Source organism: Thermobia domestica, chromosome 15, assembly GCF_964235325.1.
Source record: "Thermobia domestica chromosome 15, izTheDome1.hap1.1, whole genome shotgun sequence".
In the NCBI taxonomy this organism is placed as follows: Eukaryota; Metazoa; Arthropoda; class Insecta; order Zygentoma; family Lepismatidae; genus Thermobia; species Thermobia domestica.
Window position 1 is genome coordinate 45,856,922 of NC_137468.1, and position 26,086 is coordinate 45,883,007.

General features: G+C 36.7%; 1 protein-coding gene and 1 non-coding gene across 2 annotated transcripts in view; both read right to left on the bottom strand.

The window, feature by feature from the left end:
- LOC145671851 (uncharacterized) overlaps positions 1-25,987 on the bottom strand; it is a 214,459-nt gene extending 188,472 nt beyond the window's left edge. The window contains exon 1 of the mRNA XM_081741079.1: positions 25,901-25,987. The gene's annotated coding sequence lies outside the window, so the exon portion shown is untranslated. The remainder of the gene's footprint in view (positions 1-25,900) is intronic.
- Positions 14,525-14,596, bottom strand: TRNAR-CCG (transfer RNA arginine (anticodon CCG)). The gene has a single exon. It is a non-coding gene; the product is annotated as a tRNA-Arg (tRNA).
- Positions 25,988-26,086: the final 99 nt, after the last annotated feature.

Sequence of the window (26,086 nt, forward strand, 5' to 3'; positions counted from 1 at the left end):
CGGTTCCTGGGATGTTGGGCATCAAATTTCGGGCTCGATTTAGTGAAAGGATATTATTTGGTATGCTATCTATGATATTAATGCGATCTTTACAAAATGCGATCTTTAGTGTGGTAGTAGACCACATGTAGCTTAGTTCGTACACGAAATATTATAGTGGTTCTCAAGTTATCCACCAAATTTGGGTTTAGACGTACTGAAATGAAGAAATCTCACTAAATCACGATCTGATCAAACCCATCTGATCTTGAAGAAATTTGGTATGGTGGTAAATATTGACGAGCTTTGTACACATTCGATCATAGTATGAAGTATTGTTATGTACAGATCTTTAGTTTGCAAGTTATTGGTTATCGAGGCTGGATTTGAATGCAATAATATCAAGAAATTCATGATTGGTGGATGACTAAAAGTGATTGATGAAACTTATCCGATCTTAACCAAATTTGGCATAGTGGTAAATCTTCATGAAAAAAAAAATAATACAAATCTTTGGTCCTTGAATTATTTGACATTGAAGCTGGGGTCCTCGAATTATTTGGCATCAAGTAAACCCAAACCCAAATTTGATAGCAAATTACTCAAGAACCAAATGTCTGTTTGGCACGGTATCAGGCTTGTATCAAGGGGGGGGGGGCTCCCCCTAAATTTTTGCTGCCCCCTAAAATTTTCACGGTAGGCTTGCAAATGAATTATAATATGGTGATGAACTATAATAAGGTTGGAACGGGCCCCGCTAACTTCAGTCAGCCCTCCCCCTTACATTTTTCGGCCGGCTACCGGCCTGCATGGTATTTCGTACGCATCTTGAATGTGTTAAAATCTATCAACACTTCAACGTTTTACACACACAATTTTTGTAGAAACCTTTAGATCCCGAGTTATTGGCCATCGAATCTTGAACTTGGACTTGGAAAACCTGCTAGGGGAAATCAGTGCAGTTGTTATTTACTATAACTAAAAATAAACTAATAGCTGAGCGAAGCAAATCAATACGTATAAAACTAGTATCCTGTGTCATTTTTGCCAATTAACCACTTATGATAGTGTCTGATGAAGCCAAGTGGTTATGTGTCGAAACTGTCACAAGATATTAGTTTTATAATACTACATTGGTTTCTCAACGATTAGTTCATTTTAAATTATGGTATAGAATAGGCAAAAACTTGCATAATGAACAAATATTACAGTTGTTTTTAATGATCAAGATTTGCTAAATATCGCTGAAGAATAATTGTTTCTCGTTATAGAGAAATTTACCACTAATCTTGTATACAATAAATGGAGAAGGCAGGTATTCTGACTAGAAGGCAAAAAATATGAATACGAGATGCCAATATAATAGCCTATATATCTCTTTAATTTTACAGCTATTCCGAATTCATGTTACACGGTTACATCGTGCGATCTCTTCTTTCCCCGGAGAAATTGTGTTGCGATCACATGTTAAGAACCCCATACACGTGCACACATGGATGAAGAAACTGTCCAACTTGAATGAAAAATGGTGAAACTGCAGGCAAGTTGATCGTGTGTAGTCTCGTTCATGCATGTTGAAAGTTTTCAAAATCTTATGTAAACATTCATGATGGTTTTGCCGTTCTTCATGCATGTTCACCGTGTATGTGCTCGTTCATGCAAGTTGGTTGTTTTATATTTAGGTCCGACAATCACGACTGCAGAAGAAATCACGTGACTCTTTCCTCCGATTCATCCTTTTAGTAAGTTGGACAGCAAGTTGGTACGTGTGTGGGTAAAAAAATCTTCCAAGACACATGATGAAATAAATCTTTCATGCATGTTGGTCATGCAAATGTGTGCGTCTATGGCTCCCATTAGGAGCCTTTGTCTACCCTGTCCTATGCTGCGCATGCTCTCGGGTGAATATGCGACACGAAGCTTTGTTCTGTTCTTCACAGTTTCCTGCATGCACTGCAACCAGAGCCGTAGTTAGAGATTTCGGCGCCCGGATCGAAGTAGAATTCGGTGCCCTTATACTCATCTCACTAAGCTTTTCTTTTCTTTATTTTTTTATATATATAAAAGAAGAATCTTTGTTTACCTTTATTTTTAATATTCCCGCTCAAACAGTAGCTTGCGTGTGTCACAATCCCTCTCATTTTCATACCTTAATTCTTACCGTAATCCGATTGGATAGAAAAGCGGTTTTAACAAACGAAGCTCATCACCATCAAAGCCCCGAACACATTTTCCAGCATTTGACCGTTTCTGATTTTGAAAACGCTCCTGCGTACACTATAAGTCATTATTCGGCACTTTGTATATCACATCGACATTAAGAAAAAAATATATAACTTTTCTTAAGTAATATGTAAAAATTGTTGTAACTCTTATGGAAACGTTTGAGTTGTGAGTGGAGCGAGCAAGAACATTTTTAACATGTGTATTTCTTTACAAACCGACAAGTTGATATAATAGGGCACATACTTTTACGGCCCTGTGTTGTTTAATCTTTCACGACACTTTTTGTCTCTTCTTGCTCGTACGGCGCCCTCTTGCTATCAGCGCCCGTGGCAACGACCCCGTTAGCCCCTTCCCTCCCCCCATAGCTATGGCTCTGACTGCAACTCGGCTTAGCTGTGCTCAGTGTACAACTAGCTTTAGCCTAGTAATTGCCTTTGTTCACAAAAAAATAAGCCTTCATTTTCTTCATTCCACCATTTTCACTCATTTCTCATCATCACCGTCTCCTTTAGCCTAACCGGCATAAGCGTGGGACGTAAAACTCAAAGATTTCATTTCATTTTTTCTTAATTTTACAATCTTTTTTATTTCTTGATAGTTCATAAATGTAATAATTCTTGACCACGCTGATGGAAGAAAGAGGGCAGAGTTAAGATTATTTTATTTTACACAAAACAATAAAGGATGAGTAGCATAGATCTGCATAGGAAAGATAAAAGGCTAAAATCAATGATTTTCGGAAAGTGAACAACAAACAGCAGCGCTCTTCATCATCTCAGCCCAAGACATAAACTCCTAAATTCATCTGACATCCTTTCCGCCCCGTCACCCCCGAAAATGGTCTGCTTTTCAAGTTACTAAATGGTTTATACCTTCAAAACTTCTCCACCTTTCCTCAGACCTTGGGTGTGAATAATGAAAGAGAGGTTTCTTTACAAAAATTACAGACTTTATGTAGCTCACATTTAGTAAACAATCACCTTTAAGTTTTTGCTAATTCGTCTACAGTGTTAAAAAAAACAAACAAAAAAAAAAAAAAAACAAAAAAAAACCCTCTGCTACTGCTTTTCAAGATACACGATTAGATTCACAATTTTCTTACAATATTTGCCTTCTATCTTTTATTAACTTTCATAATTAATTTTATATTCGTTCTCATTGTATCATGCTCATATATCAGCCATCTATTTGAATCTTCAAGTAATATTCTAGTCCAACTTCTTTGGATAGCTTTACTATTACAAAGCGGAATGTGCCTTCAATATAGGTAATACTTTCTGCCCTAACTCGCCTGCCCAGACTCCGAACATTCTCTCAACATTATATAAAATATTTTCAGTTACCCACTAAATTCCACTATTTTTTTTCTCGACCACTCTAAGATTACTACGTAATTGTATTAGAAATATTCTCAGCTTGCGGACACATCTAGTCAATACACATTAATACCAAATATTATTCTCACAAAGATTTACTCCTCCATAATCGTCCACACATCCAAGTGCTGCAATGCGTGTAGTGGTTTACTGCTTTTTTTTTGGGAGGAGAGGAGTGAGTGATTCACGATTTATATGCCTCAATTTACCGACAAATTCAAGTAATATACAAATGGTTGTCAAAATAATGGAGATATATGCAATTTCCAAGAAGTATATGTTAGGTGGCAATACTGAGGTTGCATGAGCAGTGCCTGGCCGTCGTTGGACGTCTGTACACACGTTAAACGAGGTAGAACGAAACCGTGTGTTGAAGTGGGCACACGGTTACGACATAAAGTGGGAAACCTATTTTGAGTTTCAAAAGAAGTCAAATTGTGGTTGCGCACTTAGTTAGCGCAAATGTACGTAAGTTCTGCAGAGGTTGGTAAATGTAACGCGAGGAATGTCCAAGTTGATGGCTGCCTATCGAACTCATGGCAACACAACTTCGGCGAAGAATAATAGTAGACGAACGTTAAGCCTCAGAACATAGATCATTGAACATTGAAGATAACTGTCACGAAGAACCGAGAAGAAATACAATAAAAAGTGATTGCAGAACAAAATCACCGCCTCTAATAGACTATTGTGACAATTGTAGCGCAGCATAAGTTGCATAACGTAAACATGCACGATCAAATTGCTATTTTCAAACCACTGATCACATTCAACAACTCTTTAGCGCGAAGAAAATTGTGACGAGAACATGTAAAATGCGCCGATGGTTGAAGCGTGTAATATAGTTCATCTTATTTCCAACAATAGGTCATGTTACATATGACGGAGACCAGATTATCTCCCGAACTGTTTCCTCAGTTACGCTAAACATGATGGCGGTTCTGTAATGTTGTGGGCCACAATTTCCTAGTATTTCGTGGGTCTTGTGATTACGCTTATAGGATGCATTATTGCAAATGATTTATGTGGACATTTCAGATGACCACGTGCGTCCTATGGTTCAGATGTGTAGCCGGCCAGCTACTTAGTTTTTGAAGATGATAATGGAGCCGTTGATGTGTGGTTTCGTGCGAACATCAGGATAAACTATAATATTGAAAGAAAACGTAAAAAATATATATATATATGTAAACGAAGAAAAATATGCAAAGTACTGGAGAGGAGTCGCTAAAATTAATTCTCTTTAACGAGGACGATTTACGAAACATCATCTACTAATTGAAGTCATGATTATTTTCCAATACAGTAAATTTAAATAAACTTTCTTGTTATCGTTAATTACTCCATATCGGACTCCCGAAGAAAACTCATCGAAACAACTTATTGACCGTGCAAATAGCGACTACTCTGTCATGACTCCGTTTTCTTTCATTCAGAAATAGGAAAGAAAGAGAAGAAAGTAGAAGGGTAAAAAAAAGGAGGTAGGAAAAGAAGAAAGAAAAGAAATAGGGTATTTTAATGAGAAACAGATTACTGGATAATTCCGGAAATATAGTAAGAAGTCGAGAAAGTCCTCGAAAGATGAATCATTCTAAATGTTATTAACGACTAATCAATTTCGGAATGCTTCGGAATAGACACATGTTCCCTCATACCACCCAGACCTAGCTCCAGGCACCACGACCGTGGGGTTGCCCAGACCTAGACCTGGAAACGAGAAAGGTGAAATCATTCTTTGTACCGTTATTCCAACCGGTGATTGATAACCATCCAGCATCTGAACTCTGTTCTCTAGGATCGACCACACATATGAATTAGCCAAGAGAAAAAAATCAAACTTATAAACTCAATATAAATTTATGTGTCGTATCAATCGAAGTCTCAACTTCCTGAAAGGAAGATGTCGTATTTAGGCTCATCCTGCTATTTTTGCTTCACTCCTCGAGCCGATTTAAACCGTTAGTGACGGTCCTTCATGACCTAGGTTATTTACCTTAACACATATGTCAAAACATGACACATATATTACAGATGTTAATATGACAAATGATATCACACAAATTACTTAAATTAAATCTATCAGGCATTCACACGCTCACTCACTCAGGACAGTGTATATATGTTTAAAGGAAACCAACTAACTACAAAGATACAAATAGTTTATTACATTCATAGTGGAAAGAAGAAAAATTAATTACAACGAAAATCTTAAAAGCACAAGTTCTTGGTTATATATTAATAGAGTACATAGTGTTATATTTTAGTAATTTTTTTTTATATATTCAATCATATTGACAAATGGAAAGAAAAAAAAGATATTTACATGTATCATATCTTAGGCATGCTAACGCAAACTATGATTTGCGACATACGCAAAAAAGACACTTATTTCACTTAAAAAAAAATTTGACAAAGAGGAAAGAAAAGAGAAAAAAAAACTTTTTGGTGTATCAGAACTTATATGAGTCTCTACCTCACATCGGGTAATAAAATATTAATGATTTTGAGCGTTCAAATCACAGATCACGCACTACTCATAGTGTCCAAAACATTTCGCTCCATTTGACTTAGTTTGTGGTCATTTATATATCTATATATATATCTAACTATCGGTTTACAAAAACCATTTATCGTCTATATTTGGTTTGTAACTCGTAACAGTTTATGTCTGCAATCGCACATTACGACGCTTTACCCATCTAGGGATTTTGAGAAAATAACTTTCACTAGAGGATGTTTCTCCTCTTAGACGATCCATTTCCAAACTTATTATTTGAATAGTTTTAAGTTATTTATTTAACACAGGGACACGTCATGAGACCTTTCTTCAGGATCACTTTCGTATATATGTGTATATAATTCGGATTTTTAAAAACGATCTCCCGCAGGTGTACGAAGTATAAAGGTTCAAATTGAGGATAAAAAAAACTGGTCAAGTCACAGGATACATATGAAGGCGAGAAGGATTCAAGGTGCACTTTCCACAATGGTTTTAGGTTGGTAGTTCAGGGATAATATGCGTTATGATGTGAGTTACGTTTAGACCTGCCGTTCCTTTCCAATACATGCCATTACATAATTACATAAGGTACCATTTACATTTATTCAAAAGAAAAGGAAAATTACTTGAGTGCACGGCGGTATTCTTAACAAAATCTACATTCTTACATTCGTCGGAGAACTTACTAGTAAACTATAGCAACCAACACACGTTTAGGGGGACAGACACGAGCGCTCTTACATATATTCATATAATACCTTTAATATCATACTTTTACTATAAAATCATATTCGTATACTAAGTACATATACATTTCGACGTATTCATTTCTCTCTCTCTCTCTCTATATATATATATATAATAATTTATATTCAATAAATGCGCACACATTTAAATTAATCACCCCAATAATAAAATTTTGACAAGGTTGCAACATTGTCCAAGAAAACAAATGACTTCCAACATTACATTTGAAAAGAATTGAATTTTTTATCTGATACCGCGCGTCTATAAATTTTAGCTTTTATATAATCAATTCGTGCTTAAATAATGAAAAAAAAAACTTTGTGAGGCAGGCACGTAACACAGAACATTCCTAAAGATATAAATAGATAAATCAAAATACAATTTCTGGGCCCAGGTTAACTACAAAGTAATCGAAAACCAACACAGAAAAGAAAGTGACCAATGGATTAAAAAAAAACTTAAGGAGAACGATGGTGAAAGAACGTAATCGAAGTGTCGTCAAATACGAAGTCTTTATTCATTTCGGCGATAGGTCAAAACGAGATGGAGGACTCAATCACTATCTACTCTACCCATGATTCGTGTCTTGCAACGTCTCAGCTGGTAATTTCAGATCAGAGTTGTATGTTAAATAAATCGTAAGCAACAAGTTCAAAATCGGGGGAGGGGGGAAGGTTGGAAAATTAAAAAAAATCTCGAAGTAAGAAGGAAGAACGAGACAAGAGAGAGAAAGCGGCGCCAACGAAAGGAGAAAGATTAAAGTACTACTCACTACTCAGAAGAGTGATCGAATTTAAATATATAACAACTCATAGCCAAAAATATTCTTAACATGCCAAAAGGGGTGGTCTACTCAAATACGTAGACTCAAGGGGGCGCCCTGCTGCCAAGGATGCAAGTTCTGTGTCCATCAGATCCCAATCCCACAAGAGTTTGGTTGTAAGATTGAAATCCGAGTCCCGTATCCGGCCCAAACCAGCAGGATAAAAGGAGAGGGGGAAGGGACCAGGTAACTGCGTCCCCAATTTTGAAATCTCTAAGTAAAAAAAAATATTCGACCCCTTAGAAAAACTAAGAAGGTTCGAGGACAGTAATGAAACTAGAATAGAAGTATTATCTAAGATATCCCTAACTAATGATTTGCCGAAATAAAAAAAAATTAAATAAACTGAATTTTGGATCGGTGATTTCTATTGCCAAACTTCACCGATAGCTCCCCTTCGCAGAATGCGCTAAATTCTGAGGCATCGATTAATTTCCATCACTATCTAGTTTGGAAACTAAGAAAAGAAAACGAAAATATTCAAGGTGGGATGGGGTCGATGCCCGGGTACGGGATAATAAATTTCAATAATTAATTGTTTTGCTTCTGTACCCCTGTCCGAACCGTCGCCTCCATGAACATTGTAAGCTAGCCTGAGTAGGTAACGTGAAGAAAAAAAAATCTCACGGAGTGGTACATTCTATTTTTAAAACCGACCAGAAGATATGATTCACTACAGCCCTGTTGTATAACTACTACTGTCTTTTCATAATTGATTATTCAATATGTCTAGTCAGCGATTATATGATGCTACCCATTCTATCAGACGGTATTCCTATGGTTGATTACTACTATAACACATAAAACTACAAAGTATTACCATAGTCCGACTATATATCGCCCTCCTGTCCGCGTGATATCATGGTGCAGGGGTCAGAACCTGAGATGTTTGTAGTTACACGTATCTATTCAATATCTATATATCAATACACGGCGAAGTATTCACTGGGCTACTATATATTTAACTATATGGGTGTCCTATATTCTATATTCATTTACTACAATATTCATATACTTTATATTCATATTCACATTAATATTCATATCATCATTCTTTTCATTTGCCACGACGCTATATTCTACAAACACCCTGTTTCCTCTATCTACGCCCAGCCTATATACACATTTCATCATAACACTTTAAAATCTATAATCACTGCAAACATTTCCCATTCCGATCACCGCACGACAACCTCACTCGAACCCAAGACTCTTTCACCACACACACAATACTACATAATACCTGGTAGCTTTATTAAGAACGAAGAAAAAAAAATCCTACGTATGTTCACTGAAAATAGAATTATCTGCGATAATATTTAATGTTTATAAAATTCTGCAGCAACAATGAACTTCTGCAGCCACGAAGAAAAAATGAACATCTAATATAATTCCAAAGCGAAGAACTAGCATCATATCGCCCGACTTCTGTTAAAAATTTACGTATTGTTTATTTATTTAAATATTTCGATTTCTAGACTAGGCAGAATGTTGAAATTTTCAGAATATATTAATTTTGGGTCACTTGACCTAACTGTACATTCATATGGGCTGTGAATTATACCTTCTAGGTTTTATTTCGGAAAGAAAGGTCAATTTCATGAAAACTAAATCACTAAGTACCTCGACAGACGAATGGCGGTTAGTACTGACTTTTGACACTAGGGCTAGCGACGATATAATCAACCCTTGAACAACTGAATGTGACCTTGTACACGGAATTATTATACTATATTACGTTCACTATTAAATATTGTGTATGAGTTCACTTAATGACGGAATAATAAAGAATTTATCGCATAGTAAATACTACACTGTCCATATTTAATTATCTCACACACTCTTTCATCACTTAACTACCACAATTACTACTACTAGAACATGTTTCTACATTACGAACACATACATGCCACATTCATACTACACACTACATTAATACATGTTATACTAATAAATATACACAGAAAATATTCATATTTTACCATGTTAAATCGGCTCGAAAGGAAAAGGAAAGAAATGAACAGGGCCAACTGGCCCTTATATTTACTAAATCACATTCTTTACTCAATCTGTTTAATCAATGCCCTGAGGGGACATATCGAAGTATTAGCTAACAATAGGACCCCTGCCCTGAAGGGGCAGGAACCCGGAAACAAACTAAATGTTCAACTCATCCCGCTGGAAGCCGTACTCCCAATTTGGGAGTCAGATAGGAGCCCTTACTGTAAATTTACACGTGCATTATTCTACCTATCTTAACTACAAAGAAATTAAATACCGCCATGTTACGAATGAATAAATACAAAAAGAAATCACATCCACTATATACACGAACACAAACGGTAGTGGGGCAGGTCTTACGTAACTAGAAAAGGAATAATTTTAAGGATAAAGTATTTTAAGGGGAAAACACCACTTTCCGAAACTATTTGTGGATCCCTAAGAATAACTCGCGAACTGATGCACTTCACAAACCTGTCCACTATTGACTATATCTGCTCAACATGGCGTTACTAAATTATGCTTCCTATTTTTGCTTTTTAGTCCAGTTTTTACTCTGAAATTTAATAGTTTATGGCTCCCAAGACTTCCAGTGATTTTTAGACGTTAATAAAGTTCCAATATTACCTTTATTTGTAGCTTTTCTCACTCCTTTTCGACCTTTTGATCGAGAAGATCAGGATCTGGCGTCTTCAGCGAGACTTCCCGGCATGGAATGGAATAATCGCGCTCTAATATCATCGCGTGGGTTTATCATCCAATCAAAACTAAGCATTTTGGCGGTGGGGCTTTGAAACGAATAAAATTTGGTAAAATCTGGATTAAACTAGATTTTAGAAGGACCTAGGTATCTAAAAGAGAGGTGAAGGGTGGTCCTGAAAATTCTGTCGAATTTTAGATTGGTTATTTGATCTGGAAAGTTCCGTCCAATAGTGGATCTATATTTTCGGATAGCACTGACACCGTAAGAATTGTAATAATCCATTTACACATCCATATACAAGACTTATAACTAATTTAAAATATAAATAAGGTATTGATTCCCAAAACTATAATTCGCAATGAAATTTTTTACAGTTTTCCATGTTAATTTGAAATAGAATAACGAACAAAATTACGAATTATATGAACAGCCAGAAATTTTTTGTTAAACATCAAGTACAGTCGGTGCAAAAAATTTCGGGCACCCTCCTATTAAGAACATAATCTCATTAGACTGTAATGGCATATTACAATATTTCGCGTGGCCCGCCCAATCCCCAGATCTCAATCTTACTGAACATATGTGGATTTCTTCTCCCCCACCCTTGTAAAAGTAACTGGCTGATGCACTGCATCAATAATAGTGCAATCATAGAATTAATGACTTGTGCACTATCATTCCATGACGAACCGTATCTGTGCACGCCAGTTGCATTTTCTTAAGGTATTTTCATTATTTTGGTAATCATATGTCACATAACCGTTATTTTCATAACCGTATGTTCATAAGTTCAAAATTAAAACATTGTTTATATTTGCATAATTTATATAAAATTGCAGAGCCATCTTGTATTTAAAGGTGTGTTAACACCTCAAATTCAGAATCTTTATGAGAAGAATTAGTATAATTTTCTTTTTTTGCAGGAATATTTTCAAGATGACTGGTGTCTTACAAAACCCTATCTGGCTAGGTCTTTACGATAGCATTGCGTCCAGTTGAATATTTCTACTCTAGTTGAAGAAATTTGTCACTGGATTATACGGTATCCTACCCTTTAATACACTGTGCGAAACCTACAATTGTTGCAAAATTACAATATTGAAATACTAAGGTGTAAAAATATATTAATGTAGATCTAGTCTTTTAGAAGAGGGATATATGTGGCACTACTTATCCTTTTCCATCTCTTTCTCTATATCTTCACTCGTGGCTGCAGAGAAACGCATAGAACGCAAAAATCACACAACCAAATGGAGACAATAAAAAAATATTTAATGACATTTTCTTTTTTCCTGTTTGAAAAAAAAAAAAGAGAGAATCCAATTTCAGTAGCGGAAATTTAGTTAAAACGTGATATCTCCCACCCGCCCATTTCCATTTCTTTGTTCTTATAGTGTTTTTTTCTCTTCCTCTAGCATACCTCTTCTTGGCTCTCGGTATGCATAGAATGAGCAGGATATTAAATTACTTTTCTTGCTGGAGGAGAGGCAAAATGCTTCCGTGTGGGATTTCTACGCATAATATACATATCAATATACGAGGGATGGTTATAAAGTAATAATTATTGCAAGAAAAAACACAGTAACGCACTCACGTTTGATATTGAATGCGTTTTCTGAACATAATCTCCACCAAGAGACGCGCTTGTCAAGGTACTAACTACTGGATACTGTTATTTTAGAAATCCTATTGAAAATTTGGCTGTTCAGGAGTGTTGCTATTATCGTAATTGAAAAGCAACCCACGCATGAGTCTTTTATTCTCGAAAGTGGGTGCGAGATCTGGGAAATACTCAGGATGAGACGAGACTTCGAAATTTAAAGTAGCATTCCTTTGCTCAGCATTCCGCGATTCTAGTTCTTTGTTGCATCTCGCATCTTCGATCGGAAGTCCCGTCATTATCTATCTCCTTCCTGATGGCTTATCCTTTATGGACATAATTCCGTAGAATCAAATCGCATCAATTCGAAATTAAATGAAATGAAATCTTTGAGTCTTACGTCCCACGATTATGCTGGCTAAAGTAGACGGTAATAATGAAAGATGAGTGAAATGGTGGAATGAAGTGGGAGGAAACGAGAAAACCCCGAAAAAACCCACACATGGTGTTTGTCCACCACAAAGTTCACTTGGCTTGAGTAGGGATCGAACCAGGGACCCCGCGCACCAAAGGTGAACGCTCTACCACTAAGCCACCGCCAGTTGGAGAAGATACTTGGAATCACAATTTCACCTTTGTTTAGTCTTTTGTGAGTTGGTAACTCATACTGCTTGTATTGCTTACTTTGTTTCGTCTCTGAGTCGTGAAGGTACATCCAGAACTCATCCATAGTAATCAGTCTTCGGAAATGTCGTCGATTGAGCTGAAGAACTTCCGCTGCAGCCTCTTTCTGTTCAATTTGGAATAACACAAGGAAGCGCGGAGCCTATCGGCAGACGGAATTATTCGTCATGAAACACACGCTCCCTGCCGCGTTCTTCATTCTGCAAACTTGTTTCACTACACTGAAACCTTCTATGCCACCTTATCACTGTGTTATATGATTAAGGGTTCCTTCTGTACGCCGTAGAAGTACACTGTGGATTTCTTTAACATATTTTTCTTTCTTTCTTTTCTTTTCTTTTTTTTAAAGTGGCCACAGGTCAAACTTCACCTGGCTTCATGAGTTGCACCATCTTTTTTGTCTGGCTCTTTAGTGGTGTCCAGCAGGACTATTACGCGCGGAATTCCTAGCGCTCCGATAAATGGAGGATCAGAGTTCCACACAACAAATTCTTGATTTAAGGTAGAAAGAAGTAATTATTATTCATAAATGTTCCCCGTAAACGAAGAGAAGGATACTTACGTCTTCAAGGCACAGGTAATACGGGAGTTCCCTTTGGGAGGTGCTTACCACAGATAACAACCCGATTAGTAAGTCGGATTCAACTTGGAATTGCATATCCCTTGTTATCTGTATAACGTTGGTGCTGGAAGAGATTGTTAAATCCCAATTAAACAGCTATTATCAATGGTTCTCAAACTTTTTTTACCAACGACACGCTTCACCGAACGTCCAGGATAGCACGATCAGGGGCGGATCCAGGACGAACTTCTAAGGGGGGCGGTAAATCGTAATACTGCTACTTAGAGAGCTTCTATTAAGAGCTCTCGGATGGGTTTTATTTATATATAAAATAAGAAAGTTTCCTCTTCTGGGGGAGAGGGGGTGATCCGCCCCTGATCACGATACATTTGTTTGATATTTTAAATATAAATAACAATATCTATTATAATAGTGAAAGCAATTAGTTTTTATAATGACTCTATTTAGCACTGAACATTATTGCTACAGTTGGAAGTGTTGACTGGTATAGTCTATTTTGATTTTAATTAATTGTTATTATGTTTTTCATGGTTTTTAAATTCTAAAATTTCACGACCCACCTTAGATGACTGCGCGACACACCAGTGTGTCGCGACACATCAGTTGAGAACCACTGCTCTAGTGGTTAGAGCTAGGATTGCCGACGAGACAAAAGTTGAGCCTGTCTCGTCTCGAAAACGAGACGAGAAGTACCTTTCCAAATTATAGACGAGATAAGAAATTTTCACGAGTCCCGTAGGCGACACTAGTTCACTCAAGTTTTATATCTCGAACACTGTTTTAGTGTTACATCAGTGGTGGATCCATTGGGGCGAATGGGGCGGTCGCCTTTCCCAGAAGAAGAAACTTTCTTATTTTATGTATATAAATAAAACTTATCCCAGAGTTTGGAGCTCTTAAAAGTAGCTCTAGGTAGCAGTATTACAACTCACCGCCCCTTCCCCAGAAGTCCGTCCTGGATCCGCCTTTGTGTTACATGATTCATACAGGGCCGGCGCTAGCAGTTTTGTCACTCGGGGCGGTACTTTCACATGCCGCTCCTTTAACCCTCAAACCTTATTTTAACAGAAGACGTTCAAGTATCACGAAAAATATAATAAAATAAAAACGAATATGTTTTAGTCACGACTAAAAATTTTAATTTTAAGCTTATTTTATATCAAAAGGTGTTTCTAATAGAAATGAAATGAAATCTTTAGTTTTACGTCCCATGGTTATGCCAAAGGAGACGGTGATGATGAGAGATGAGTGAAATGAAGAAAGTGGGAGGAAACGGGAGAACCCCAAGAAAACCCACGAGCACGGCGCAAGCTGGGATCGAACCAGCGACCCCAAGCACCGGAGGTGAACGCTCTACCACTGAGCCACCGCGCCCCCTTGTGTGTCAAATAGAATATGGAGCATGAACATAATATAGTGAATCAGATATTATTGCAAAACTAAGTGATTAGCCTAAGCCGTATAATGTACTAAAACACAATAGAAATACATACATTTAACATATCCTAACTGAAAGAAACTTTTCTTGCTTTGATATGAGCAAATTTCTTTATCACGTTCGCGTAGTCCAATGTTCCAACCAATTCGTGTTCTATTGAAATCAACGCTAAAGCGAGTTTCAGACATTGGTGAACTTTTAGGCTTAATTATAGCTTATAACACTTTCAGTTCGTCTTCCAAATGACTGGGGATAGTATCTTTCGATTCTGCGTGTGTTAAAATGTTGAAAGTTTAGTACACTTTTGAGACAAACGTTCCGGTGGCATATCTTTAAGATTACTTACATCGTTAAGAAAATCGAAATACTAGCTGTGATGTTTAAGTTGCTCAAATCTTTCTCTTAAAGCTAACACAGTTATGTCTAAAACTTTGCAATAGAAACCGATCTTGTATCTTATTTGTGAATCTTTAATAGTCCCATCTTCTGCCTCGTACTGAAACTGTCTCTTCTTCTTTCGATTTTGAGCTTGCACTGCATTACCTACCCATGGATCATCCATATCTAATGCTGATGCCAACTCCATCGCATCAACTAAGATTGAAACTTTGCGTGATTCTAGCAGACATTTCTCAAGAAAAAAATATACTGTACTATTTCCTATAACGATTCAGAATGAACAATTTCTGAATTGATTATAAACTCGCTGCTAGAATCTAAAAGTCTGTAGATACTGTAGGCTAGAACGGCCTGTCTGAAGTGAGAGTGTACCTTTTGCATACTTGGAGTGGAGAATTAGACCATTGCTGAATAGAAAAAGTATAAAAGAGACCTTGATAATCTTATCGACCTTAGATGAAAATCTTATCTATGCCACTGCAAGGGAAATATTGAACGAGATACTTGTGGCTAGTAGTTTGATAATTCAAAATGAGGGGGAATGATCTGAATTTCCTGAGTGATTATTTTCCTGAATGTGAATAAAATAGGTTCAATTACATTCTCAAGAGAACACATTTTTTTTTCATGTGGGCGTATTAGGAAGCATTATATTTTGATAGCATTCTTTTATTTTTCAAATTTTACCGCCCTGGGTAGTAGCACGGCTCAACCCCCCCTCGCGCCGATCCTGGAATCACAGTATTAAAAAATATAGAGTAAATTATGTGTAAAATTGTAATGGATAATTATGAGTTTTCATAATTAGAATAGATTTATAAGTAGTTATTTAGTAGCAGCAGAACTTAGGAAATATATAATTTAAAATATATTTATAATATATATAAATTTTCACTGATGTGTAACTATTACATGGCAGTGTCGGGTTAAAATACAGGAAAGTTGTGTTTTAGCAAACGAAAGAGGGCGGGATGGCAATAAAGGAATTGAATGAATGAAACTAACCTAAAAGTAATCCTTGTGAAACAACACAGAAGTAAAGAAGAAAGAGAAAGAGAGAAGTAAAGAATTTGAAAAGATGAGAAAGAGGGTGAGGAAGGGGGCTTCAAAAGGTAATATAATTAAGACAAAGTACTTAAAGTAAGGGGTCATGCTTCTCCTCCTACTCCGGAGCAAAATATCCTAGTTATGCCAATGCAGATATGTGATTTTATAATATTATCAAATCACAATAAATGAATTCTTAATTTTGACCTGCAAACTGAATACTTGTTAGGCAATCTGATACAAAGCCTCGCTAGGCAAAGAATATTATAACAATCACACGTGCTCCTGTTTGTAAACATCGAGGCGACCATTAGCCCAGTCATTTTTGACAAAATTTGGGCCAAACTGCGAAAAATAGTCTAAAGCTGAAAATTGGCAGATTTGTTCTATTGGATGTCCTGAACAACGTATCAAAAGTCCCCTAAACTCTTGTGGTCGCTTCCTGGAATTCCAGGCGGTTAAAGTCTGGATTGCTGGAAAAAGAAGTTATCACTGGAATGGTTGTTACATACAAACGGCTAAACTCACAAAGCTAAAATAGGTCTCAAATGAAAGATAAATAATAGAGCTTCAGTTCAAACTTTATATTGTTTTAATTACACACCATCCAGGGCCGCACGAAACGATTAAACCCCTCAAAAGTCGAAATGAAACGAGCATGTTTTTTTCTTTGCTTGGTTATGGACGTTTTGCTATCGCAGATATTGTAAAACTACCCGAATTAAAAAAGTTCCAGCAAACTTTCATCTTTCATCGATATCTTTGTAGTGCATGTACGACTAATATAACGGAGCTACGTGTGTTTAAGTGACGCGCTGCACTATTGCCCGCCATCCACGCGACCAATATGTGATCACCTGTAGACCAATATACTTTACGTAATAATATTACATACAATTGTGTGAAGCTGAAAATTGGTATATTTGATCTATTTGATGTACTGAACAACATATCCAAAGTCCCGTAATCTTTCGTTGTTGCTTCACGGAATTCCAGGCGGCTGAACTGCTGGAGCGTTTGAGAAATGCAAGGAATCGCTCTGCCAATTTTCAGCTTTAGACTATTTTTCACAAGGTTCAAACCTAAAATGACTGGGCTACATATGTATTTATGTTGGAGTACTACAAGAAGCAGACGACGGACCATCACCCCCACCACCTACAAGTCACATGATGACATGGGAGCAGCAGCGCTACCGCCGTTTAGAGCGCCTATATAATGGGAAGAGGATTCGACGGACAGCTACTAGTCTTCGATTGGTCTCCCTTCCTCTAGCTTGTCTGGAGCTCTAGGAGAAACCTAACTTCAAAGCCTCTAGTCTGCTGCGGGACTCGTGACTTATCTTCCATCTGGCTTACCTTGCTCGGAGCTCTGTCTGGGTCCCAACCTCAGTTACTTAGCCTGCTTCGGGGTTCTGTGACTTTTTAACACCCTCACTACCTGCCTGGAGCATTGGGGTTTCCTACAGTTGAAACTGGGATATTTCTTTTTTCCTTTGATACATTCTAGTTTTTGTTTCGTTTTTACACCTGTCTCACCGTTTCAAATTAATAGGAGTACCAATAGACTCTTTTTCATCAAGAGTCGAGACTTGTTTCCTCTTCTTTCACTTAACATAACCTTGCATACGATACTCAATTTGATCCCCTTCCGATTTCAACATTTTGAGTTTGACCCCGTCTGGGACTTTGCGAGGAATCCTGGAACATTTTTTTTTACTTTGAATCATTATACTTTTGAAATAATGACATATCTGTGTTTTTGTTTCTACACCTATTCCACCGTTTCAGATACACAGAGTGGCCATAGACTTTGCAAGGAAGATTGTGTTGATATTTTGACCCACCGCAATTTGGACAGGATTATCGTAGAGAGTCGCGACTTGATTTATGTTCTTTTATTTAACACCAACTTTCATACGATGTACAAGTTGATCCCTCTTTCCATTAAAAAAAAAAAAAAAAAAAAAAAAAAAAGAGTTGGACCCCGTCTGGGACCCTGGGACAATTTATTTTACTTTGATACGTTATATTTTTGAAATGATGAAAGACATGTTTTTCTGTTTTCATTCCTGTCTCACCGTTTTAGATTTTTCGGGGTTGCAACGAACTTTAAGACACGCTTAAAGATGTTAATAAAAATTAGTTACGTGCTGCCCTCAAGCGAAATGCTTGAGACCTCCCCAATTTTGGCCACCGGTTTTGATCTTACCTTGACCCAAGCTTTCAGGAAATCATCGGCGCAAATCTGTCTTCAACATTGGGGGGGGGGGGGCGGGTAAGACCGTTCCCATATTATATATATATATATATAAGCGATGTTCAAAATATTCATGAAGTTGAAAAACAATGCTGTGAAGGATCAGAAGAGCAGAATTGTCTTCAGTGGCGTATTTAGGAGGCTATCGGGCTCAACCCCCCCGAAATACATTTGTTAATTTTTCGCATTCCACGTACAACAATAATCCTTCTTACCATTTCTGAGAATGTCATTGACTTTCCATTTTCTTATGCTCTTTGTTCAGAAATAATACTGTATTTGTCAAATTTCATTCCATGAAAGAACTGCGTCCTTCTGTTCTTTCTTTCGTCCTTTCTACTTTTCTGTTTCTTTTTCTTGACGTTACTTTCTTTCATTCCGCCTATCATACTTTATCTACCGTTGTCAGTTGTGATTCAAGTCGTCCGTCATCAGTAACACCAAAACTAAGAGGTGTTGATAAGAGAAACTGTTCCACACCAACTTGCGTGGATATCAACATGACAGTACTTTAGTTATTATAACAAAGGACAAATTATATCGTTTAGTTATTTTTAAAAGAAGGAAATGTTTGAATTAGAGAAAATCAAAACGGGGGAATAATTAGCCCGGGAAATTAGGAAGGCCAATAGGATGCTTCATTTTTCTTGTATGAATAGAATAAAGGGTTAGATTCACTTCTAAATTTTTGTATCATATCATATAGGATTTATCGGTCTGCAATTCATGCCATTATAACTTCAATTTATGCATAAATTAAAATATATTTAATTCTCAAACTCAGATGGGCAATTACCCACTTCCTTCCTTGTGTTGGGCATAGCCCCTCGAAACAAAATCCTAAATACGCCTTATTCTAGAGAAAAGAAATTAAACTCATATAACGGTAGTGATGAATCTGGTCAACTGTTGTAGAGTATATTATATATTAGTCAATGTAGATGAAGTAGTAGTATATATCAGTATTACAAATCACTGCGCTAAACACATTCTGAAATCTGAATACATGCATATTTATAATTGGTATGTTTCTAATTAGGCATCCACAAAGATCCACGTTAAAATTGTTTTATAATAATATAATACGACTTCCCAAAACTATGAAGAATCAATCATGTATGACGCAACAATACTCTTTGAGCAAAATGATGATAATCTCAATAACATTACAGGAATCGTTACAGAAATCTGACGTCTGTCATATATTCTTTAGTTAACAGATGTAACCTTAAGATTATGGAGAAAAATATTCCAGCAATTGAATTATTTTCTTTGCTTACGAAGCATCCTCTTTCAAAAGTAAAATTGGGACACGCGGAAATACGTAGGAACAAACCATGGTTCGAACTAGTATAGCAAAGGAGAGAAAACATTCAAAATTACGTTGATTACAAAATCCGAATGAAGTAACTACACAAAATTTCGTAGACATCAGGTGGGAAACTTCCAAAACTTTTAGAACAAAGGAACGCGATTTTTTGAAAGCTAAAATTTAGGAACTTGAAGATAATAGTAAAAATAAAAACATTCGGGACATGCATAAAGGGATCAACGAATTTAAGGAAGGCTATCAACCTCGTGCTTATATTAAAGAAAGCTCATGAAAGTTTTCAATGATACAGACAGCATTTAAATAGAAGGAAAGATTTCTTTGATGATTTGCTTAACACGCAGTCAAAAACTAATGTGCGTGGAGAAAGGGAGATATTCACCGCAGAACCGTATATTCCAGAACCCAACCGAATAGAAGTAGAAATCACTATAAAGAAATTAAAGAAAGACAAATCTCCGGGTGTAAACGAAATTTCGGCTGAGAAAATTTTAGCTAGAGGCGAAAAATTGTGGAAGAAGATACACAAACTCATTCTCCTTATCTACACCAAGGAAGAATTGCCACAAGAATGAAAAGAATCAATGATTGTTCCAATCAACAAGAAAGGCGACAAAACTGACTGTAATAATTATCGAGGCATCTCTCTTCTGTCAACATCCTATAAACTCCTTTCAAACATCCTATTAGCAAGATTGACCCAATACGCAGATGAAATTATTGGAGATTATCAGTGTGGATTTAGATGAAATCGATCAACAATCGACCAAATATTTACCATTCGCCAAATATTCGAAAAGAAGTGGGAATACAGTAGCCCGGTACATCAACTATTTATTAATTTTAGAAAGACTTACGATTCGGTTAGGAGAGAAACATTGTACAACGTTCTTACAGAATTTGGAATACCGAAAAAGCTAATTAGATCAATTAAGGCATGATTAAATGAATCCGAAAGTAAAGTCCGGGAAGGAAAATTTTTGTCCACGAGCTTTCACGTGGAGAATGGCCTGAAACAAGGAGATGCGTTGTCGCCATTATTATTCAACTTTGTTCTGGAATACGCTATAAGGAAAATCAAAGATAGCAACCAGAGTCTAGAGCTGAACGGTGTTCACCAGGTTATGGCATATGCTGATAATATAAATTTAATAGATGATAGGAGAACAATAGAAAGAAATGCAGAGGTCTTATTAAACGCTTGCAGGGACATGGGTTTAGAAGTAAATGCAGAGAAAACTAAATACATGGAAGTGCGTCGGGACCGTAATATAGCAAATTATGAATGCCTTAAAATATTAAATAATACTTTTGATAGAGTGGATACTTTCAAATATCTAGGATCAATAATAACAGACGAAAATCCTATTCACGAAGAAATTAAATGTCGACTAAAAACAGGGAATTCTTGTTATTATTCAGTTCAAAATCTCTTGTCGTCGCAAATTCTGTGGAGGAATTTGAAGCTTAAAATATATAAAACGATAATCATACCTGTTGTTCTGTATGGTTTCGAAACATGGTCGCTTACTCTGAGGGAAGAACATAGACTGAAAGTATTTGTCAACAAGATGCTCAGACTAATATTCGGACCCAAGAGGAACGGAAATGGGGAATGGCGGAAACTTCACAACGAGGAACTACATAATTTATACGGTTTACCCAACATTGTTAGGGTCGTGAAGTCTAGGAGGCTTAGGTGGGCGGGTCATGTAGCTAGAATGGAAGAAAGTAGAAACGCTTTCAAAGTCTTGACTGGAAAACCAATCGGAAAAACGACCATTAGGAAGACCTAGGCGGAGATGGGAGGACAATATTAAGATGGATCTCGCAGAGATTGGAATACAAAGTAGAAACTGGATGCAGTTAGCTAAGGATAGAAGTCAGTGGAGAGCTTTTGTGAACGCGGCATTGAACCTCCGGGTTCCATACGCCATAGAGTTAGTTAGCTTACGAAGCATGAGTAGATGCCTAGGCTGATACTTCAAATAGATTAAATGCGCATTTACTGAAAAGATGGGTTCTCCTGACATAGGATAGTCTATATACTAGGGCCTAGGGGAGAGGAGGAGATAAGATTTCATATCAGATTACGTCACGCACAGTCGCAGGTCTTCATTTCCATTAAAAATGGAAAAGCCAAGAGAAACAAATTTCATCTCACTTTCCTTTGTGGCAGTCAGACACAAATCATCACGCTTATCTGCAAAAAGCACTTTTCAAATAGGATTATTAGGAGAGCCTCCAGTTCCAATGTTGGGGGGGACATGTCTCCCGATTTCCCCGGAATTTGTGCCCGTACCTACAGCTGAGCCAACTTTCCAGCATGAGGAAAGGGGTATATCCTCCTCTAGCATTTATTGCAATTTGTACCCAAATAGCGGAAGTGGAATTAATACATATTGATGAGACAACTAAACGTACTAGCAAGAAGTTATGTTTGAAATACTACAGAATACGATTCTTTAAAAAAAAAAAAAAAAAAAAAAACCGGAAAAGCCAAGAAAAATAAATTTTATCTTACATTCCTTTGTGGCAGTCGGACACAAATCATCACACTTATCCCAAAAAGCACTTTTTAAGACAGATTATTGGGGGGGGGACAGTCCCGCTCAGGTCCAAGATTGAGGGGGACATGTCCCCCTCGTCCCCCCGGGATTTGCGCCAGTGCAGGAAATATATACATTATCCCCACTTTGTGGGTTCAGGTTCAAGTACATACCGTGTCAGATGCTGGTTTGCTCAACGTAGCTCTAGCTACCCCTTCAAAGAGAAGAACTTTTACAATATAAATAGATCTAAGTTCATTTAATCAAGTAATTAAGTTAATAATAATTATGGATCCAAACGTGTTTGTAACGAGTAATCTCTACAACTCTACAGTTATTTCTCTTGAATCTCAACTTTGACCAAACACACGACGCTTTACAATACAAATAAGAAAACATAAGTTATCATTCATATTATGTCTTCCACAACTATATTATTTTATGAAGTTCAATACTGGTGTCTTGTGTTTCTTTGTCCAGTTTGCGTTAATTAGTCACAAAAATGTTTGTTATGTCAAAGTGTAATCAAAGAGAACGCTGTTAAGCAAAACAGTTTAGTACAACACGAATTATTTCAGTATGGAAATAATATACTCGTTTCGTGTGGGGTAGTAATAGAATACAAACAAATGACATAGCAAATTGAATTAAAACTACATTTTTTTTTTATTCTGTTGTAAGCTATTTCATAAAATCATTGGATGTCCCAGAGAAAGATTTATTTTAATATTATTTCCTAAACAACTTTGACTGATGTAAACTAAGTTTATCTTGAATATAAATTCGATACCTTTATTAGCTTTAAAATCAAGATAAAAGTTTTGTTTCAGTCTGTAGTCTCTCGTGGCAAAGCAGTTAGCGTGCGCTCCTTCGATGTGAGGAGCAAAACCCTCATTAGTTTTATTATTATTAACCGTAGAGTGATTATTTTTGTATGTCAATTACATAGTCGTAGAGGACATATAGTATTGACAGTAATTTACTGAATAGATTACTCGTACTTTGATTTTTCAAATAAAACGTTCAATTTTCAAAAAAAAAAAAAAAAAAAAAAAAAAGAAACCACGAAATCAATATTTCCTATATTTTTTGAAAGAAGGACGAATTAAAGAATGAAAAAAAAAAAAACATGTTGACCCAAGAAATTTACGAAAACCAAGTGGCAGATATAGGTTGTAGGTATATTTCTGTATACACGGAGTAATAACGCAGAGAAACAGTAAGAGTCAAAAGGAGACGACGGAAGAAACAGGAGAAGGGTGTAGTAAATATTTGTTGGCAGAACACAATTCCCTAGTATATATCCTGCCAACACAATTGACTCCTCAATCAGTATTCTAGTTTGCCAGTCACCAAAATCTGTTATTATCATCAGATTTCGTAGACTGTTCCTTGTGTCTGCTCGTATGATTTACTGAAAATGAGAGATTCAGGTTGTGATGTCACAGAGCAGCGAATCGGATAGTCTGTATTTAGTACAAAATTTTACAATTTATTTCTTAGCCGCTACATTTCTTATCCAAAGCATAAGTGTTGAGATTGCACAAAGTCATTTTAGAGGCCCGAATAGAAGTGAAGACTCACTTTCAGACGTTGGCACTGACGCAAATCCCTGGCGGAAGGGGTGGACATATCCCTCTCAATCTTGGAACTGAGAGGGACTGTCCCCCCAATAATCCGATTTGAAATGTGTTTTTTGGGGAGAAATGTGATGATTTGTGTCAGACTGCCACTTCGTCTATATCGCCTGATATATAATATATAACAGATTCACCTGAGAAATCAGATTCATCTACTGTATTATGAGTCTCATCTTCCCTTCCCCCAGAATAAACCACAAATCTGCCCACCTCCAAATGTTGAAGACAACTCTGCTCTCCAGATCCTTCATAGCATTTTTCAACTTCATAAATATTTTGAACATCGCTAAAAAAAGTGGGGAACGGTCTTACCCCCCTCTCTCCCAATGTTGAAGACGCATTTGCGCCGCTGGACGTTGGGAATTGATCAGTAGTGAGTTAAATCAGAACCAGTTTACCGATAATCATATTTAAATATAGGGTTTTGACATAATAAAAACTAGCACAAAGGTGGTTCAACCCCCCCCCTCTTACGAATATGAAGGCCAATCGAAATGTCTGTTGACCTTCCTCACTGCTTTGAGAGGAGGTACAAATTCTTCAGTAATGTGATCACAAGCGACGAATCATGCATTTTCAAGTCATAATGAGGAGTGAAGCAAAATTAAGCAAATAGAAAAGCAAACCGATGATTTTTTGGCAGTCATGAATCGTCTAGAAGTAATTTGTGCCTCCACTACCAAACTACAATCTAACCTTTTGTGAGGAAGTTCTTCAAAAACTCAAGAAGAGGGAGGGACATGAGTCCCGAAGCATTGCTTACACTTGGCTTCTGCGCAACGATAACGCTACAAGTCACATATCAGTTCTCATCACTAAATATTTGACTGGGCCCCCATTCTCAACAGATTTCAATCCCTGTATCTTTTTATTTCAAACACAGGTAAAAGTGGATCTGAAAAGGTAGGGGGACGCAAGACGCCATTCCATCCCGGTGCCTATCTCTGCCCATTGTAATTTTCTTACGAAGTGGGCGGACGCTATAGATATTCTTTGCAAGTGGGGACACGGCATTATCCCCGTTCGCAATCATTTTTACCCACTGATTTCAAAGGTTAGTAAACGTAAAAGTTATGTTATTAGTATTTTGGATAATGTTTTGGAGAACGTAACTGACAACCTGAAACACTTTTCAGCACTTCTATGAATTATAGAAATTATTACTCCGTAACTGCCCAAGGAAACAACTTTGAAAGGAATACTGTCAATTTGCATGGTAAATAAAAGCTAATAAAATTCTTGGTTAAATTAAGTCTCATTACTTTTTGTTTACAGACACCCTGTAGTACATTTCACGTAAATTACTATAAAACCTTTATCAATGTTCTTAAATATTTAAAAAAAAATATTTACAATAAAATCCACTTGCTTCATTACGTTCAATGTTTCGTTATTCATAGTTCTGTATTCATTTCTTCGCCACATTTATTAATAGAAAATTTACCAAATTTAAAAATGCACGTGCACGTGCACGTGGGGGTCTATTTTGTTAATAGTAGAAAAGCTACTTTTAACATGCGATTTGATTTTGTTATTAGTATTGTCTTTTTAGTCAACTTAAACTATTTATATCTAAAACTAGAACTTGACAGTAATAATTTATCTACGTCTGGATATAACTTCCTGAATGATTTGCAGGTTTCTTGTTTGTCTGTAACTGTCTAACTGTAGGATAGTTGGTGGCTACCTACATCTGTTGACAACATCTAGTATCGCCAATCTTGGCATATTACTCCATAATGCCGGAAACTTTTCTTTTCTTTTTACGGCATGCCATTATCATGGCCGTGGGATGTCTACATTTGATGTCAATGTGTCGTTCTCATTTCCGAAGGTACATTATACCCAGCTTATCCTTTAACATGCCAATTTGTCCACAAAAGTGCCAAAATTGCCTTTAATTTCTGATTTTTCTCGTTTCGTTAAAAGAAAAATCTTCACTTTCATTTGTTTCTGACATTTGTGAGAACAAATGCTTAACCCCTACCTCACGTTGTATATCTCAAAAATACTTACAGAATCAGGTCTTCCCTGTGTGGAATTTCACTTCATTCTCACTTATGGTTCAAAAGTTCTGATGCTCCAAAGTTCGGGTTGCGCGACTTTATGGACACCCTGTAAAAATGTTAAAAGTATGAGGGAAGGAGCGCAAGCCACAACCTTATCTTCGACAATGTACTGACACGACAGAGGCATAGTAGG